Consider the following 17,791-nt stretch of genomic DNA (forward strand, 5'->3'; position numbering starts at 1 on the left):
TTAACATATGAATTCAGAGGTAGAAAAGATGCAAATAGGCCAGAATTAAGAGTTTGCCAAATTTGTACAATACTCAGGATGTTCATCACAAACACTGTGATAAGATATCTGCGCAATATCGTGTATCCAAGCGGTGTCCAGATGCATTGTATTCACATTGTGGTGACACTTTTAATTAAGACTGCGAATTCAGCAGATGGGTATAAATCGAACTGCCTTTCTCCTCCCAAAATGCTAATTGGCACCTGTCAGTGTCCATCTGCTTTATTTCCTGTTAGTGTGGTTTAATAAGAGCAGCTAATAAACTCTCTCACCGTGATCTTGAGCTCCGACCATGTGGATCCTTCATGCAGCCATGATGCACTTTAGATAATGTTCAGAGGGACATTCAGCCTGTAGCATCACCAGAGTGATGCTTTTACATTTGAAAACATGTCTTTATACAGTTCATCAGATGTGGTTCAGGTGATTGGTTGGTTGTAAACCCCATCAGCACCACAAAAATCCTCAAATTTCCTCCAACTTTACTACCCTGGTGTTGGCAGACATAAATTCACTATGAATGTATGGGTCATCGCCAGACCCATACATTCATAGTGAATTTATGTCTCCATTGAGACTTTTTTTTTTCCAGTCGTTGCTTCTTAATAGGCGTAGACCTCTGGTTAATTTTGAAACTATTGGAGCAGTCTTTAAGCAATCGGCATTGACCAGCATTTGAAGTATGTTGTGGGCCGAAACTCACCAAGCGGTAACAACAGAGACCCTCCCCCAATGTGAGCAGAGTGCAACGGCATGTCGGTAAATGACCATCGTAGACTTTGGCTCCAGTTCCTTGATATTTTCGAGCCCTTCTACAACTGTTGGTATTTCTATATCTAACTCTACCACTGCTGCCATTGTTGGAACTACATTTAGAAACAAACACTTCACCTGCTATCACTTAGCCATATGCCCTTCAGAGTGGCTCAGCAAACCTTCAGGCAAACAGGGTTTCATAACTATAATCACATAATCAATATAATCAAACTGAAGCTGTGAGTGGTCGGCAAGCGGAGTTCGACTATGACATTTATTCACATTGAAGAAATCCAAGGTTAGTTGGAAAGCACAGACGCCTTGTTATGCTTCATACCAATAAAACCACAGTACAGAGCTTGTTTTTGCCAAAACAGAAAACTAAGCAATTTGCTCTTTTTTCACAAGTGATTGCATGCATCTGGATTTCCATGGTCTGATTATCTCAAGATTTATGAGCAAGAGTTTCTGCGGACCTCTGTGACCTTGACGAGGCAGTTGCTCTGGCTACATGAGATTAACAAGCTGGTGTTGCCGCTGTCAGAGTCTGACAAGCCACAACAGTGGCACAGAGGGAGACTACGAGCTGCAGGAGTGGCACTCTGCTCAGACACAGTTTAAAACCCTGGTGAGCATCGGCACCGCATCAGTTCAGTTGCATTAATCCTCATGCTTATTCAATACCTGTTTGGGGCTCACTTCTTGACTGCTTTATCAAAGTATACAACAGCTAGCCCTGCAAGGTGGAGTGTTTAAAGCAACTGTTTTTTTGTTTGTCAGTATGTTTATTTAAGTTTTGGGCTAATCGAGAGAAGTGGGGAAAACATTCACCATTGGCATAAAAAGGGGATGTGACAAATACGTTAGCAAACAGCTGCCATTATAAAGCACACACTGAACAGCTTTACCTTTCATTTGGAATCATGTTGGAATACATTGCAGCTTTTGACTGTCGAAACAATGAGCTGAAAGACTCTAAACCGTTGCATAGAGCTGAGGGGAACTGCAGAGGGTCATCGAGGGACCCTTCTCACATTGTACTTAATCATACCCACTGTTCATTGAAACGGTTGATAAGTGCACTTAATACAGTTTTAAGATTGCTATTATAAACCCAAACAACTGGAAGTGTAATGCCAAAAATGATCCCTCGATACCTGCATCAGAAAATGCTGCCTCCAATGTCATCAAGAATCATTCAAGAAGCATCAACTCATCTCTAGAAGTGCCCCCAGCATTTCTCAATCTTTATTTTTTTGAGAAAGACTTGTTTGTAATTTTTGTTCACCAGTCTTCACACAGCAATGAAACAAACACGACAAAAGATAATCAGTTGAACAAATGCACCCACTGTAATTTATATTGTTATAAACATAATGTTCATATTTAAACAACATGAGTTCTGTATAATGAGATTGTACTTTATTGTTGCCTTCATATGGAAGTCATCATTGAAATGTTTTCCAGCAGCTTCCCTGATAGATGTTGTAACTGGAGCATCTGGAGTGTCTTGTGCTAATGAAGTCACAAGATAAGACACAAGACTCTTAGATTAGACTTTCTGAAGCCATTTTAGATTGTGGGTTTTTAGACAGACATAATTAATTAATGAAAAGTAAAACAAAATGGTTCTTAATCATAAGTTTATGAGGTGTTTTATAGGGCTTTTTGGAAGCTCAAGGCCTAAGGATATTGCCAACCTTTGCCTCATGGTAAAGTCTGCCTCTGTGTGTGGGTGTTGATTGACAGCTGTGATTGACAGTTTGCTTCCTTGTTGCTGGAATTACAGTTTAGGATGTTGTCAAGTAATATTTTGATAGTTTTAGGTTTTTATCTGGTTGCAAAACCTGCTCTGTTAGCACAATGTAGACTATGTGGACCAGTCCGGTTTGACCTTCACCAGGTCTACAGCCAAAGACAATGGGACTTCTTAAGTGTCTTGAAGACATTTCGCCTCACATCCGAAAGGCTTCGTCAGTTCTCACCGACTGGAGGGGAGTTCCAGGTTTTAAGTTCTTGTGGGGTGGTTAAACCTGGAACTCCACCCCAGTCAGTCAGAACTGAATAAACCTTCTGGATGAGAGGCCAAACATCTTCAAGAAACTTAAGAAGTCCATTTGCCTTTGGTTAAAACTTAGACTGACAATGACGTGGATCAGAGAACTTTCACAGACATAGAAGGCTGGCGTTTGCATGTTTCCTGAGTGTGAGAGGTGACACTCTTCACACTCTTCACTTGGAAAGTCCTGAATGCAAACAGAAGAAAGCTGCAACTCTGAGCTTTAAACTGGCTTCTGTGCAAACCAAGGTGTGATTCTACAACTCTCTATAATTAAAGTAGTAGCGCATCTTTTGCAAGAATTCCCACTGCAAAGAAAGCGTGCTGAATGTTTGCATGGCTCACTGACCTCATGATCTACACATGGCACATGATGGTTAGGTTGAACTCGCTTCCCTTCATAAATAAACGTGTGCACTACTTTACCGCAGGTGCTCTGGGTTCGTCCCCTGAGAACTACGCCCTGCAGACCCGCATGCCGTCCGAGTACATTATGATTAGCCATTCTACAGGAAATGAAGAGGCACGAGATGAGTCCGATAATAGGAGAGGAACTTTTCAGCAGCCGGACCGGTCGGGGTCAGGGGTCACATGTCATTTATCGATGTCAGGCTTCTCCCCTCCTTTCTGAATGCTAATCACTCGTGCACTGTTGCCCCAATATGATTAGACTTGATTAAAACAGTCCATTAGCATAGAACTCCGTAGGCTGAGCACAATGCAGAGAAAACAGCCCTCTTTCCTCGATAACATGCTCATTTTGTGACTGTTTTCTTGCGTGACAACCGCAGCTGAATGGATGGATAATTAGTGGTCAAGTCTTTGCCAAACTGTTTGGGGAGCGTGAAACACTGACAGCCTTGTGCGTGCGCAGTGAGCATGTTCATTGCCCTTGAAATACATGTGTCGTGATCCCAAAGCTCCTACTCCGTCATTGTAACCAGGAAACAGTTATTGATCAGCTTTCACTCCAAGGTTTCACAGGGGGGCCACCAGTTAACTGTCTCCCCTCAGGGACATGACTAATCATTTGCCGAGGTTGCGGCGATGAGAATTTTGACTTCGCTAATCTCTGGATTAAATGGAGATTAAACGCCATGTGGGGTGATGACTCTCCCCTTTGTCTTTTTTGTCTGGACGGGGATCTGCTCGCCTTATCTTATCGCTCTGCCTCATTTCTCCGGGGCAGTTCCCCACCGTTATCAGCACAGCCCCATCTACATGGAAATCAAAGCTTTTGCAGAAGTGGAATACGATTAGAAGAAGGGGGGTGGGAGGAGAAAAGCTTCATTTCCCCCCCTCCTGTTTCGTGCTAATAATGCAGCGCGGCAACCTACGAAGAGCGACAACAAACGCTCCCTATTAATGCAAAGGTGGATGGATGGAAGAGCAAGGTGGCACAACAACAATGTGCTCATGTGTGACTCATGAAGCATTTCATCTGCAGGGCTTCTTTTTGTCCGTGGGCCTTGAAAATAAGGATTAACTCTCGCCTCACAGGACCCAGCTGCCTGATTCCACTGCTGACACTGACCTCCTTTGTTTTTTTAATGACCAAAGAGTAGATGCCTGCGTGCATTTGTGCGTGTGTGTGCATGCGCGCATGTGTGTGTGTGTGTGTGTGTGTGTGTGTGTGTGTGTGTGTGTGTGTGTGTGTGTGTGTGTGTGTGTGTGTGTGTGTGTGTGTGTGTGTGTGTGTACTGTAGCAGGGGTGGCCACTAAAGAGAGGGAGGGTTACATCGGGGATTAGGACCCACACAGCATCCTCCCTCCCCAGTAAACAAAAGTACATGGTGCTGTACAGTGTGTGTGTGTGTGTGTGTATATGTTTGTGTGTGTAAATGTATAACATGCCACTGCTTGTGACACCAGACAAAAAGAGGAAGACTGAGTCCATCTGTGAAAGCAGCGGGATTAAGCCGTGCTCAAGCCAAGAGCTACACGTCAATCAACCGCTAAGTGTTTGTGCGTGCCTCTGTGTGTGTGTGTGTTACATACACAACTGTACCCCCCCCCCACACACACACACACACGCTTCTCTTGTCCGGCAGCGAGGACCCCAACACTGTTGTTTTCCTGTGTAATCTGTGGGATGGAGGGAAGCCAGCGATACGTCAGTCACGTGCCGCAGCTGCTACAACAACAAAAACATGAAAAGGAAAACTTTCTTTTTTTATCGTATGTGAACTCCTTCTGCACTCAACATGACTGACACGTCCCAGCTGCTTTAATGTAGACTGGAGAAAACCCTTTAAAAAACAGGTTCCACATGTAAAATGCAACAAAACATGTTTCATGCTGATTGATCTCCTGGAATGTTTCTCCACCATGAGTGCCCAGACGGTACACGCTACCCACACAAACACGCGCGCGCACACACACACACACACACACACACACACACACACACACACACACACACACACACACACACACACACACACACACACACACACACACACACACACACACACACACACACACACACACACACACACACACACGGGTCACCCCCACCCCTTCGCTGCTGGTGCTGTGTCTTTGAGGAGCTTGTTGTCTCGCTGTCAGGACCCCCTACTGCTCCTCCATAATGCACCCAACACTTCTGCATGGCACCCCGTGGGGCTCCCGGTCTGAAACCACTGACGTGCAGGCCGCTCACACAGGACAAGGCCGTCATAAAAGTGTGTGTTTGGGGGGCTTGACCTGGATGTAGTAGCACACCATGAAGGTGGGGGGTCATTATGCCCCCCACGTACCGTGTACAAATGATTGAACCTGGCTTGCTCCTCTGCACCTTCCACCCCAGGCCGATGGGGGAAATTGAAATCAATACAGGCCTATGATGAGGAGGCTGGGGTGGGACAGGGTTGGGGAGGAGGGGAGCCTTGTCTTGATGGATGGCTGGTTAAAAGCGGGATGATCAATTACCCTGATGGATTGCTTTTTGGGGATTTCAGAAAAAGGAGATGGATCCTTAAAGGCAGATTGTCCGCAGGAAGGTCGGGCCACCGGACTGCTCCACTGCAGTTTGCATAACAGCCTGGAATATTATTCACTTACATCTTTGTTGTTGTGAGAAGTGGCAACTGGTCCCTCCTCCTCTCCAGAATCCTTTATTTTTTTCGAAAATGTTTAATCCCTTTCGTCCCCTCCCCCCCTCCACACATTCTCCCTCCAACGGATCCCCTCTCTCTCTACATTATTCTCTGTGCATTTTAATTTTTTTTTTCCTGTCACCGGGGGCCCAGTTTCCCCGCCTACTCTCCTCATTTTAGCCCGAAACTAGAATAGTGGAGCCAAGAAATAGTTAATCTCTCCGGCTGCTGCTATGATTGGCCGCTGTATGCAGCGCTTCAGCCTCCTTGAATGAGAAACAGGGGTAACCAGGCAACTTCGGTGCTGGAGAGAAGAAGATAAAAAAAAAAAAAAAAGAAGAAGAGGATAGAGCTTTACGGGATTTCATAATTGCGGGAGAATTTTGAACATGTAAAAAGCAAAGGCAATATGATTTCACCTTGTGTGTCCGGCAAATGGAATTAACAAATGGATTTTCTTAAACACGCGTTCTCCCTCTCTCCCTCTCTCTCTCATCGGGGGAAAAAAAATAGAGCGCTCAAATGAAGGGGACACAGATGTGGATTAAAACGCATAAATGGGACACTCCGGAGAAGCACCCGTTGAGAAAAGGTGAGTGACATCTCAGTTCTGAGCTTCTCTATGAAACGGAGTCTTTTAAACTGTGGAGCTGTTTGAGGATGCGAGGCTGCACAGCGACATGGCAAGATTTATGGATAGGATGCGTTGGCCGCTGAATGGGAACGGGGTTTCGGAACAGTCCGCTCCGGATGACCGGAAAGACCCTCACAAATAGAGTAAAATGAAACAAATATGATCAGGATCGAAGCCGTGAGCCCGATCGTCGATGGTGCTTCGGTGGCTTTTAATGTGGAGTCTTCTAAAGCGCAAACGCCGGTCGCCTGTCAAATAACCTGGTGTCCCACATTCAGTTGCGCAGAAATGAGAAATTGACATTCCGTTTTGAAATGATTTCGATGCGTGACAAATACATCAGGGATGTGTTGCTTTAGGCTATACGATGTCACCTAAGTATAAGGAAAGGCAAAAAGCCTTTTTACATCACGTCTGTACCCCCCCTCCCTCCTCAAATATTCAAATGAAGACATGTTCTGCTGCAACAGCAGTAAGTCATCTTCAAACGATTGCGTGTTAACCCGCGCTCATGCTAAGTGAATGAGTGAATGATGACGCATATGTTGATAAATGTATTGATTAGTGTGCGGGAGCGGGCAGAAAATGCTCAGCAGGCTGCACTGAGGGCTGAGTACCTGTGGATGGATGGATGGATGGATGGATGGCTGGCTAGATGGGAGCGCACAGCGCAGCGCTGCGCAGCGCATCGGCACCGTTCTCTCTGGCAGCGCTGAGCCAGAATCTGCCTCAAATCAGAGCATAGGCCTTTTTATGAGTCTTCTGGTCAGCAACGAAGTTCATGGGTCAGTGTGAGGGTGGAAACAATCCCGTTAATCGTGGAAGCTCGAGGGTGGGAGGGGGTATAAACGGCGTCACTGCTTGCAGTTGCGCCAGTTTTTGGATGTTTCCAATGGGAGATGCTTGAATTTTCGGAGCCAATAATCCTCGTTTTTGCATGGAATAGCCTTGGCTAAAACTTTTTCTTGTCTGTTATGGATTTTTTTTTTTTTTTAATCTAACAATACTGACCCGATTAAACTACCAGGTACCAAACAGCTCTTACTGCAGATGCTGCATCATTTTAACTTGTTTGAGTCCATTTTTCTTTCAGAAAACAATACAAATAAATTATTGTTTCCAAAATAAGTGAATTTATTTCAAACTAATCTTGACTAATCTTAAACCAGTCCCTAAATCATCAGGTTAGGCCACCATCCTGAATGTTTTATATATTTCTTCTATGCTTTTTTTTTTTTTTTTTTCTTCATAATTGTAACCTCTTAAAACCCAACCCCCACTTTGGGTAAAGCTGAATATGAGCCAATATTACCAGTTCAAATGCAAAGTTCATTACTGGACCATATGTCTGCTATGATGCCCTGTGCTTTCTGCTCGAGTGCTCATGTAAGAGGAGGCCTACAAGGCAAATGGTCGGGGCCATCGCAGTGGAAAAGTATAACATTATAGCAAGCAGATATAAATCAGGCTGCTGGTGAAATCATGAAATCATGTTTCCCACCTACATCTTGTTGGCTCAAATGACCGCAAGCCATGTTTCTGTTGTGGCTCGCCGGATGTAAGCGAAGGTCAGAGTTAACATTTTGACATTGGTGCCAAAGTTCATTGGCAACTTCTGCCAATGGGCCAAACGGCCTCCCGTAATCTCCTTACAGAGGATGTTCTGCAACAGATCCTAAGCTGCACTCACTGGCTCGATTGTAGGACACATGTGTTGCACACACATACACACACAAACAGACACGCACATATAGTACAATTTCCAGTTGTCATCCCAAGACAGCTCTTTGCAGCCCAGTGTGAGTTGTGGGGCTTAAGATGGAGTTGAACAAAACACTAGAGAGCATTAACTTCTCCAGTAAGGACTTCTTTGTTGGGTCTCCCACTGGAATCAAGACACTTCATTTAGCTTCTGACAGAAAACGCAGCGACTGGCTGTGGGAGCTACATCTTATCCGATTAAGACCATAATGCTTTATCCCCTTTTGCAATTATTGTGAAATGGTGAAAGTGGTTTGGCTATTTCCTTTTCATGTTATCTTAACGCAATTACGATGACGCTGGGGCAAAAAATTGTTTCCTAGTTGTTATTTAGCACTTCTTCTAAAATCCTCAGGGTTGTTTCTCCTATTTACTATAGTGTTCCTTTTGTCTTGCTGAAAGCCTGGTGTGTTATCATGTGTTGTTACTCCTCATATCACAGTGGCATTACCTCGACTTGAACTCCCTTTAGAGTCCCCATGTGCTCCGAGATAATGCACCCAACGAATAGGGGTTACTCTGACATTAATGCAGCGTTTCAGTGTTAGACACACGATCGCTGGAGTGGCCTGAATCTTTTATAAAAGTAGTTTTAATGAGCTTACGAGATTGTGTTTGAGTTCTCATTTTACTGGTGGCCTTATCACATTTAGTCCATTCATTAATGAAGATGTGGCCCCCCACCCACCCGGCAGAGGCAGGGCAGAGGTGATCTCGGTTACTTCAGTTTAACAAAAAAGGGGTAGATTGCTCAGATAGTGGTGCATTGTGGGAAGCTGAATGATGCAGTGGCTCCACTGGGAGTGTAATCAACATGACAGGTGCATCTAAAGTTGGGAGCTGGTAGGTTTGGGGCAACTAAATGTGTCAGGCAAGGGCTCTGACTAAAAGCTGTGGAAGTAAGACGAGGGAAATCCAATCTCTCCAAATGGAAGGTTAAAAAGTAGTTAATCATTAAAGGAAATATTTGTATTCACTTTCTTGCTGAAAGGTTGGTGGGAAGATCCTTAAAAAAAAAAAAAATCAAAAAGTAGAAACAACAGATTTCTATTTTACAGGGAGTCATGCGCTGGACAAGTTATTCGCTATTATACAAGTAGTTTTGTAATTGAATTTCATATAATATGTAATATAATGTTGGTTTTACTTATTATAGGTCTATTAATTGTGACCCTTTTTTGTCGCTCCGAGCACCTGTACCATAACACCACGGATAGTCACGCGAACTTTAAATCCCAGCAGCGGATAGCTTGACCGGATATATTTAACACATGAAACGGTGCTAAAATCTCAAAAAATACATGAATCCATCGATATCTTTTTTCAGCAGATATCTTACTTGCAACGGGATTGAGCAAGCGAAGCAGTTTATTGTTCCTATGTGCTGTATTTATTCAGTTTGACAAAAAGATCTCCAGAAAGCAATCAAATGGACTAGATCTCGTCCCTGTTGCTAGGGTCGTGACTAAAGGTCGTTACTTGACTACTTCCTGGAGAGGTAAACATTTCATACGTTACATTCCCTTCTAATGAGGCAACTGATTGTTTTCAAGTTGTTAGTCATACCCCATGGGTTGCCATGGAAACGGAGCTCCATCATCCAAAAACATGCACCTCAGGTCAGGTTACCTGGCGCCGCGCTAGTGGCAGCCTGCTGCAGCATCTCCCCCCTGAGAGCCCCCCTGCTGTAGTGAAGAAATTTCCCCTCGGGGATTAATAAAGTGTATAAAATCAAAATAAATAAAAATTTTAAAAAAGTTTGATATTTTGAGAGCAAATTGCCCCACGTTGTGAATACATTTAGATTACATATTTTATTTGTATAATTACCATATATGTTGCTTAATTACGATACACTATACACTATATAAAAATGTTCATAGTCTCTGGTTCTGAAAAGTGAAGCCAATGAAGAAATACCCCAAAGTGTAATACCACTGAAAAAAACTTTGCCTCCAATAGACTTCCATTCAAAGAGTGTCAACTTCTTTCATAAAAAACAAAGCCAAGACGGTCGTCTGGCTCCAGCTCCTTATTTATTGTAATGTTTTGTCTGTACAGAATTTGTCATTTAACTATCTGCAAGAAACCTGTCGAACTGCTGCTTTAACATCTTGCAGGAGAATTATCCTGCAAAGAAGCAAAATATTTAGCTTGGACAGACCGCAGACGGAGAACTATCACGGAAACAAGACTCACTTAGAAAACAGTCTCTCAGTGGCTTCAACAAGCACCTGTAATTGGAAAATGTTTGAATTTTTTTCTTTCCAATATGTTTGGGCTGGACCTGTTTCAGTAATAAAGTTGGAATTAAGCCCACACTTTACATCCCCCACAGAATAGAGGATATTATATCGCACAAGAAACTACGTTTTGTTTTTCACTCTTCGTAATGAGGCTCTAAATTGCAACTCCGTTTCTGTTTATATCTTATTACATATGAATCCAATCTGTTCTTTCCAATATGCACTCAGACATCATAGTAAATAAACCATTCTGTTTACAAGCATCAACGTGTGGCTGAATTATTATTAATGAACTACACATTGAAAAGAGAGAAAACAATGAGAAAAGTTATCTGATTAATAAAACAATTAGCCATGTAATTGTTGCTAATGGTAGTCAAGGTTTATTTAATGTTTCATTTAAATGTAATTTAGTCAACAGTAGCTATATGTGTAAATTATGTAAAACAGCAGCCATTGACTTCGAGTGTGTTCCCACAGTCACGTCACTTATCGCACTGACCCTGTTGAGTTGACAATGAGGCGGCGACCCCGCCGCTATAGAGTGTGTTACTGGAGTCAAATGGGGCAGTGAATTGCCAGCCCATCACACAATTATTCCCATTGTGCAGAGCTGGGTGGCGAGTAAATCCTTGTGCCTTGGCCTGGAACATCTGGTGAGTGAGTGAAGTGTTCAGTGTGAAGCCAGCAGTGGTGTCAGCCTGCCTCCGACGTTCAACCGGAGCAGCCATCACTGCCCGCTTCACTTCCACAGGACTGGGCATCTTCAATGCATCAGTGACACCAACCATCACAAGGGACGTGTAGCATGCCAAACCAATGATTCATTAGGACTCAATTAGCTGGGAGGCATGGGGCGCCCTGCCATATGCCTCGAGGTTCGACAGCAATCTGTACCCACTCCCCACTACTGTACTCTCAACCGTCTTTGGCACTGTACAGGGTGTACATGTGTGTTGCATCAGCGCCATACAGCACCAACACACGGCTACAGTCTGCTCCTTTTTTTTTTTTTGCAAACAGGCATCTTCTTTGTACTCTTAAAACAAGTCAGTCGTAGAGATTTAGCTGCTCTCGTTTCTAGCGACCCAGCTCCTGAGCTGGAAATGAGTCACAATGACCTTCAGCTCAACTCATGTTGAGCCAGTTGGCACCGTATGAAATACTCATCCATCTACTGAAGTATGAGACTGTGGAGCTCCAGATACTGTAAATCTTAGGAGGTAAGAAAGGGCCCTGCTCGGTATCGACTTCTCTTCCCTTGCCAAGAGGCGGCATGTGCTGCCGACAAGATCTATCCGCCCTCAAATCTAGTTTGTCTTCTTATCCGTGCCAAGGTAAAGGACCCCCCTCACCTCGTTCTACATGCCCCCACCACCCAATCAAAGTCCGCCACAGACAGAAATTAATGAAATTAGATCGGAGCAGAGAGCAACCCTCGGGGCATTAAACACACCAAGCTCACATCAAGATATGTGATGTGATCTGAGGTGATGTGACATGTGCACATTCTGCCCTCCCATTCCTATTCATTAATGAGAGCCAGCATTTAAAATAGATATGACTGACACGTGCCAATTTTCAAAGGTCAAAAGTGATAATTTGCAATATGTTGAACTTATATTTAAATGTATTAGATCAGGATGGGGAAACAGCTGTCAGAGTGTGTTCAGGGTTCATATATGTGAAAATATGAGAACCCTTACAGAGCTGCAGAGGACTGTTCATCCATTCCTCCCTCACCTGCACTACATTACATTATGAGGAAGAGGATGAGAGAAATTTATAAATCAGACTTTAGCCACTCACTTCTCAGCCTTGATAGCTAGTGTGGTTTTACAGCATATGATGGACGAGCATGCTGTAACTGGTCAATTCAAATCCCCGAGCAGCATGAATCATCATAAATACTGAGCAGGAAGGGATTATACAAAATCTTTTTTTTTTTTTTTTTTTTTCATATATTTGACGTATAGAGAGAGAGAAAAAAAAACAACGTTATTTTATATTTTTTTTTAATGTTTTTTTTTATTTGTGATCAAACATCTTATTCAATACTGAAATCAGAGTCAGAACCGACCAGAATTGGACACCATTTTTTTGTTATTTACCGACACAAAATGTGTTGTGGCTGTAAACTGTTGAAGTCTACAGTCGACCTAAAAGATAATGAGTTAAAACAACCCAAATTGGGTAGTTTTCAAACCAGCTGTTGGGTAAATATGGGACCAACACAACGCCGGGTTAAATTAACCCAGCCAGATGGTTGCTCATTTACCCAACATGATTGGTTGAATGTTCAATCCAAATGCTTTTTAACTCATTTTTAACTGCAATGCTGGGTTAACTTTACCACATAATTGGTTATTATTTTTATGTTTTGTTACGCTTGTAGAATTTTTTTCCATTTCAAAAGACTACAAATAAGAACATTTTTAGTAAGTATACTTAAGCTCTTTTGTAATATAATTCTGACTATTTGTTGGTGATTGTTTATATGTCTTTACAGTTTTTATTGTCATGTGCACATCAGTATCAGTATATATATATAGACAAGTTCAGCTTTTGCTGTTTTAACATTTTACAGTAAAAGCTGAACTTGTCTAAACATTAACATTTTATTTAAGGGCCATTTCTGACTGAGCGACTTCAGGAAATGGAAAAATCAATTCATGTTTTTTTCCAAACTAAATGCGTAACTTTTCAATAATGCCGGCAGCGCGAGAGGAACCCGAGGAAAAGGAAATCAAGTCGAGTTAGAGCAGCCTTGCCCCAGTTGTAGGCACGTGCAGACACCCAACTGCACTCCTCCAGCATTTTCACCGCATTACCCAGAAACGCTACGTTCGTGTGACCCAATTTATCAGCCTCTCCTCCCCATTCATCTGCTCTCACAGATGCACTACAGGAGGCTCCATGAGCATCAGAGCATTCATCACCTCTGAGTAGTGAGGTCCTTCAGCTTCATCCCGTTGGCCCCTTCTACATCCCCATTCCCCACAGGCAGGACAGCAGCTCCATACGTGGTTGATGATTGTAATAGTGTGGCAGGCTGGCAGCGTTAGGCTACAGTTGCCGATATGCATTTGTGCCTGCGTTTGTGTCTGTGTTCCATAAAAAATGTAATCAAATATAAGCTTAGCAGGGCGTCTCTTCCACTGACAGTCAATTTAAATATTGTATCTGCCATATCTCCTTACTGCAGTGCTTCTTCAGCCCCCTGGAGGTAATTGAGATGTTTAGTTCAGCCTGGAGGAGCTATCAGACCCAATTCTCCTGTGATTTCATATCCCCCTGATTCAAGTTTTTTCTTACAGACAGCAGCGCATTCCCTCTGTTTCAATAACTTAAAAAAAATAATGAAATGCCAGTTAAAGTTTTTCCACTCGTAGCCAACAGAAAGACGTTTTCAAGACAGGTTGATTTAAGTTCATTTTGTAGAGGCTGTGGTTTGAATAGTTGGTCATTGATATAAAAGAAACTCCGCATGACGGTAAAGGATCACCTCTTTGAAGTAGTTTCAACCCCATTACAGAGTAACCTTTGTGAGGAGAGGTTATATTTGAGGGCATCTGCGTTAGATTGCAATAGTTTGTTGAGGAATATAGAATTTCTTTTTTGAGGTCAAGTTGGAAGACAAGGACAAGGAAACAGAAAAATGGAAACTGTTCTCATCCCCAAAAACCAACCTCTTACTGGAGATCTATTGTGCATGGAACTTATTACGACACATAGTTATGATTGATGATGAAGTTAAACAACCTCATAGCGGTCGTATAAATTAAGTCTGGTGTCCTGGGGAACTGACACAGTTCAGATGTAATGTCAGCGCGTCCTTGTTAGGACGGGGCGGCTTGAGTTAGTGATTCGATACAACAGCTTATTAGTGTCCCCGTCCCTTACCAACCAGTAGTTAGGACTCTTTTCCTTTCGACGTTTACGGTTGCCATGACGACAAAGATTGCATCACTTCAAAAGTAGTAGCTTCAATGCAGAACATGGTTTAAGTCATTTTAACCCAAACCAGTATCTTTTCCTCACTCCAATCAAGTGTTTTTTTTGTGCCTAACCCTAACCAGGGCTTTCAGTTTAGGAAACACTCCTACGGGTCGTGTTTGAGGTTCGGAACGAACGACTTAAATGGATATGTGGGTTCATGGATTCGATGAAAACATTTGACATTTTTGACTCTTTATCTTTCCTTTATTTATTACAAATATGTAGAAACAGATGAAAGTGTATGGATAGATTGTGTAGAGTGCTGTGGCTCTTGCTGAGATCCAAAACACTCTCCTTGCTACTGTTACCGGCTCAGCCTCTCCCTTTAAGGGAGGTGGCCTTGTGGGTAACCTGAGCGATGTAAGCACTTGTTTTGGGTAGTGAGGAGGTTTCCTGTTGCTGAATGTGGAAGAACTAATGTTACTAGCACGTAGCAGCAGTCACTGAATGAAACACATAACGACTGAGGTGAAAACTGTTATCATCCCGAAAGTGCCTAGAATATCCAAATGTTGTTCATGGTGTTGCACACGATTTATGAAATTATGTTATGTTACAGCATTACAACAGTGTCTCTCGGCTGTTCCTTGTCATTGCAGATTGGTCCGGACAGTGAAAGCTTCTTACCAGCTTCGAGCCAGGCTAAATTAAACACATTTAGCTTAAAACTACAAGTCTCCCCACTCTGGTTCGGAGCCACTGATTTGGAAGGGTAATCGACAGTCTTGCGCTGTTTTCTAAAAAACAACAACTTTATATTCGACCAATTGGTGACACAGTTTGAGTTCATTTATTTTTCATCGACATACAAAGAAAATGCATGTTTTAATACAAATGTCTTAATTGCAAGATGATCAGAACATACCTGCAACATATTCACAAATCTCATATTTTATTAGTTCTTCAATAAAATCTGCTTACAGCAACTAAAGCATAATTCATGGTTCTGTTGAGGCACTCAAAGCCAATGATTAGGTTAGAAAAGGACTGTAATGTCATACTGAAAAAGAAAACTCTGAGGCCAGGATCAGACTACACAATTTATTGGTCCTTCATGAGGGTATAGATGTCAGATTAGGCAATCAAAGCGGTGTAAATTATTGCCGTGTCTTTTACAGAAGAGTAGCAACACTACAAGTATGATGTGGACCAAACATAGTTCATTCGCAAGTTCCTGTTTTATCGAGGGTCAAGAAGTTGTCGATAAGTTTACAAATGCATGACAGAATGTGCTCTGTCGACGTCAAGGAACACAAACAAAAAGATTCTGACATGCTAGACTTTTCCTGAGGGTGTCATGTGGTGTCCCATCGCTGTTTTTCAATGATGTCCCACTACAAGTCCTATTTGTCATCCCGATGTTCATATCCGGGCGAGACATTAGAAATTTGTCAGGGATGACTAAATTGTGTCAAAATCGGGCTGAATTTGGGGAGTCTGAGCCCGGCATCAAGGGATCAGATGCACGAGACACAGTGTTTACCAAAACCAAAATCTTTCTTTGACCTTAACCCAAGTGAAAATGTGTTTTGACAAAATAACTTGTTGGTGAGAGGATCCCCTTGTTGTTTACTGACTGCATCGATGGGAAAAGAACAGAAATACTTTATTCAGTGTGCAGCTGCATCTGTTCAGTATCGCTCACTTACAAGAACATGAATCAAACAAGAAGAAGAAGAAATCCCGGAGCAGGGCCGGATTAACCTGATTGGGTGCTTTGGGGCAAATGTTTCTCCCACTCTCTCTGTCTAAAGACGGGTACCCGGGCCCTGCTTTTATCTCACCGGCCTTGTTCCCTGAGCCGTATGTAACTGCAAACGAAGCTGACCTCCACAAAGGAAACCATACATTTCTGTAATTGGTTTGTTAATGCATCGTTACGGTCCTTCATTTATTCATGTTACTGCTAAAAAAAGAGGGTCATAACTATCATAACTATTAGCTATGGAGTCTGGCAACTCCCCACATCCTTATAATTAACTACGGTAAAAAAGTCTCATATGTGGGATGAATATTTCACTGTAAATGGCTGGTGACATTTGATTTTCTTAAATGTTTGCAGCTAATGTGGAACTTTCTACCCTTTTTAATTAAACAGAGATCAGTCTTGTAGCAGCACTTCCAGTGAAGAGCGTCTATACTTTTGATGTGGAGTTGCACTGAACAGCAAGCATCTGGCACGGCAACAGCGGTCAGCATGACGTCTTCTGACGAGACCCTTTAGATCACTTCTCATCAGAGCATCGCAGTTGGAGACTACCCTGACGCTTTGCTCTAATCAGCCATCAAGTGTCATATTCAAAAGGCTTCACCGAGGCTCGTATCCAGCCTCCGCTTCGGGTTTATACAAAACAACACAAAACACTGAAGTGAGTAGGCTCCTCGGAGAGACGACACTGGCGCCGCTTGTGTGTTTTTTCGCGATCCGTGCGAGATCTTGACCTTGCGATGGCATTGTAATGAGAGGCAGTGGAATATTTCACTTATCATTAGCGGCATGATTAGCTGCCAATGGGCTGTGCCTGGTGTGTTTTAATCCTCCCAGTCTCCAGAGTGCGATAACATATGAGATGACAACAGTTTCACACCCAGTTTCACACCTCCCGTGGTTCCATACGTCGCAGCAGCCTAATCACTCATGTGAGATTAATGAGAGACGTTAAGGTGTGGTGGGAGATTCACTAATTACACCCACACATATTGTATTGTAGTCGCGGGAATAGGCAGATTTTGTCTGTGTGTGTGAGTGGGTTCCTTAAGATTCTCTTAAAGCACAGTTTTACGAGAGACCTGTTACTTCGCAGTGGGAGAAGATGAGCTACAACAAAGGTGCCCTTAAGAGAGAAGAAGAAATAGTTAAACATACTTTGTGGAAATGACGACACTTAAAGTACAGTTGCAAAAACAAAGGCACGTCACTGAGAAATGGCACTAACGGGAATATGAAGAAGTTGATGTAGAACTTGTTTAAGGAAAAAGGAAGATTGTTTCTGTGCTTTGATCTGCCTGAAAAATAATAGTCATGAAAGCAAGAAATAAGTTACCAAAGGGAAAAAGTGTTAGACCTGCTAACCTTACTTTGTATGTAATGTTTGGGCATCTTTCTGGCAGGTAGTTTTGAATGACAACCAAACTAACTGTGGAAGAAGTACTTTCATCAAAACTGACTTCCACCAGCCTGATGTGTCATTAAAGT

At 42.8% G+C, this 17,791-nt stretch overlaps 1 protein-coding gene across 1 annotated transcript in view; it reads left to right on the forward strand.

Moving 5' to 3' along the window:
* The first annotated feature begins 6,139 nt into the window (after positions 1 to 6,139).
* Positions 6,140 to 17,791, forward strand: part of LOC138635668 (complement component C8 beta chain-like) — a 56,352-nt gene continuing 44,700 nt past the window's right edge. Inside the window, exon 1 of the mRNA XM_069723260.1 lies at positions 6,140 to 6,547. The gene's annotated coding sequence lies outside the window, so the exon portion shown is untranslated. The remainder of the gene's footprint in view (positions 6,548 to 17,791) is intronic.

The sequence above is a fragment of the Brachyistius frenatus genome, unplaced genomic scaffold (genome assembly GCF_029030835.1).
Source record: "Brachyistius frenatus isolate BFR_SWC_R1_liver_20210118 unplaced genomic scaffold, ASM2903083v1 Contig_322, whole genome shotgun sequence".
Taxonomy (NCBI): Eukaryota; Metazoa; Chordata; class Actinopteri; family Embiotocidae; genus Brachyistius; species Brachyistius frenatus.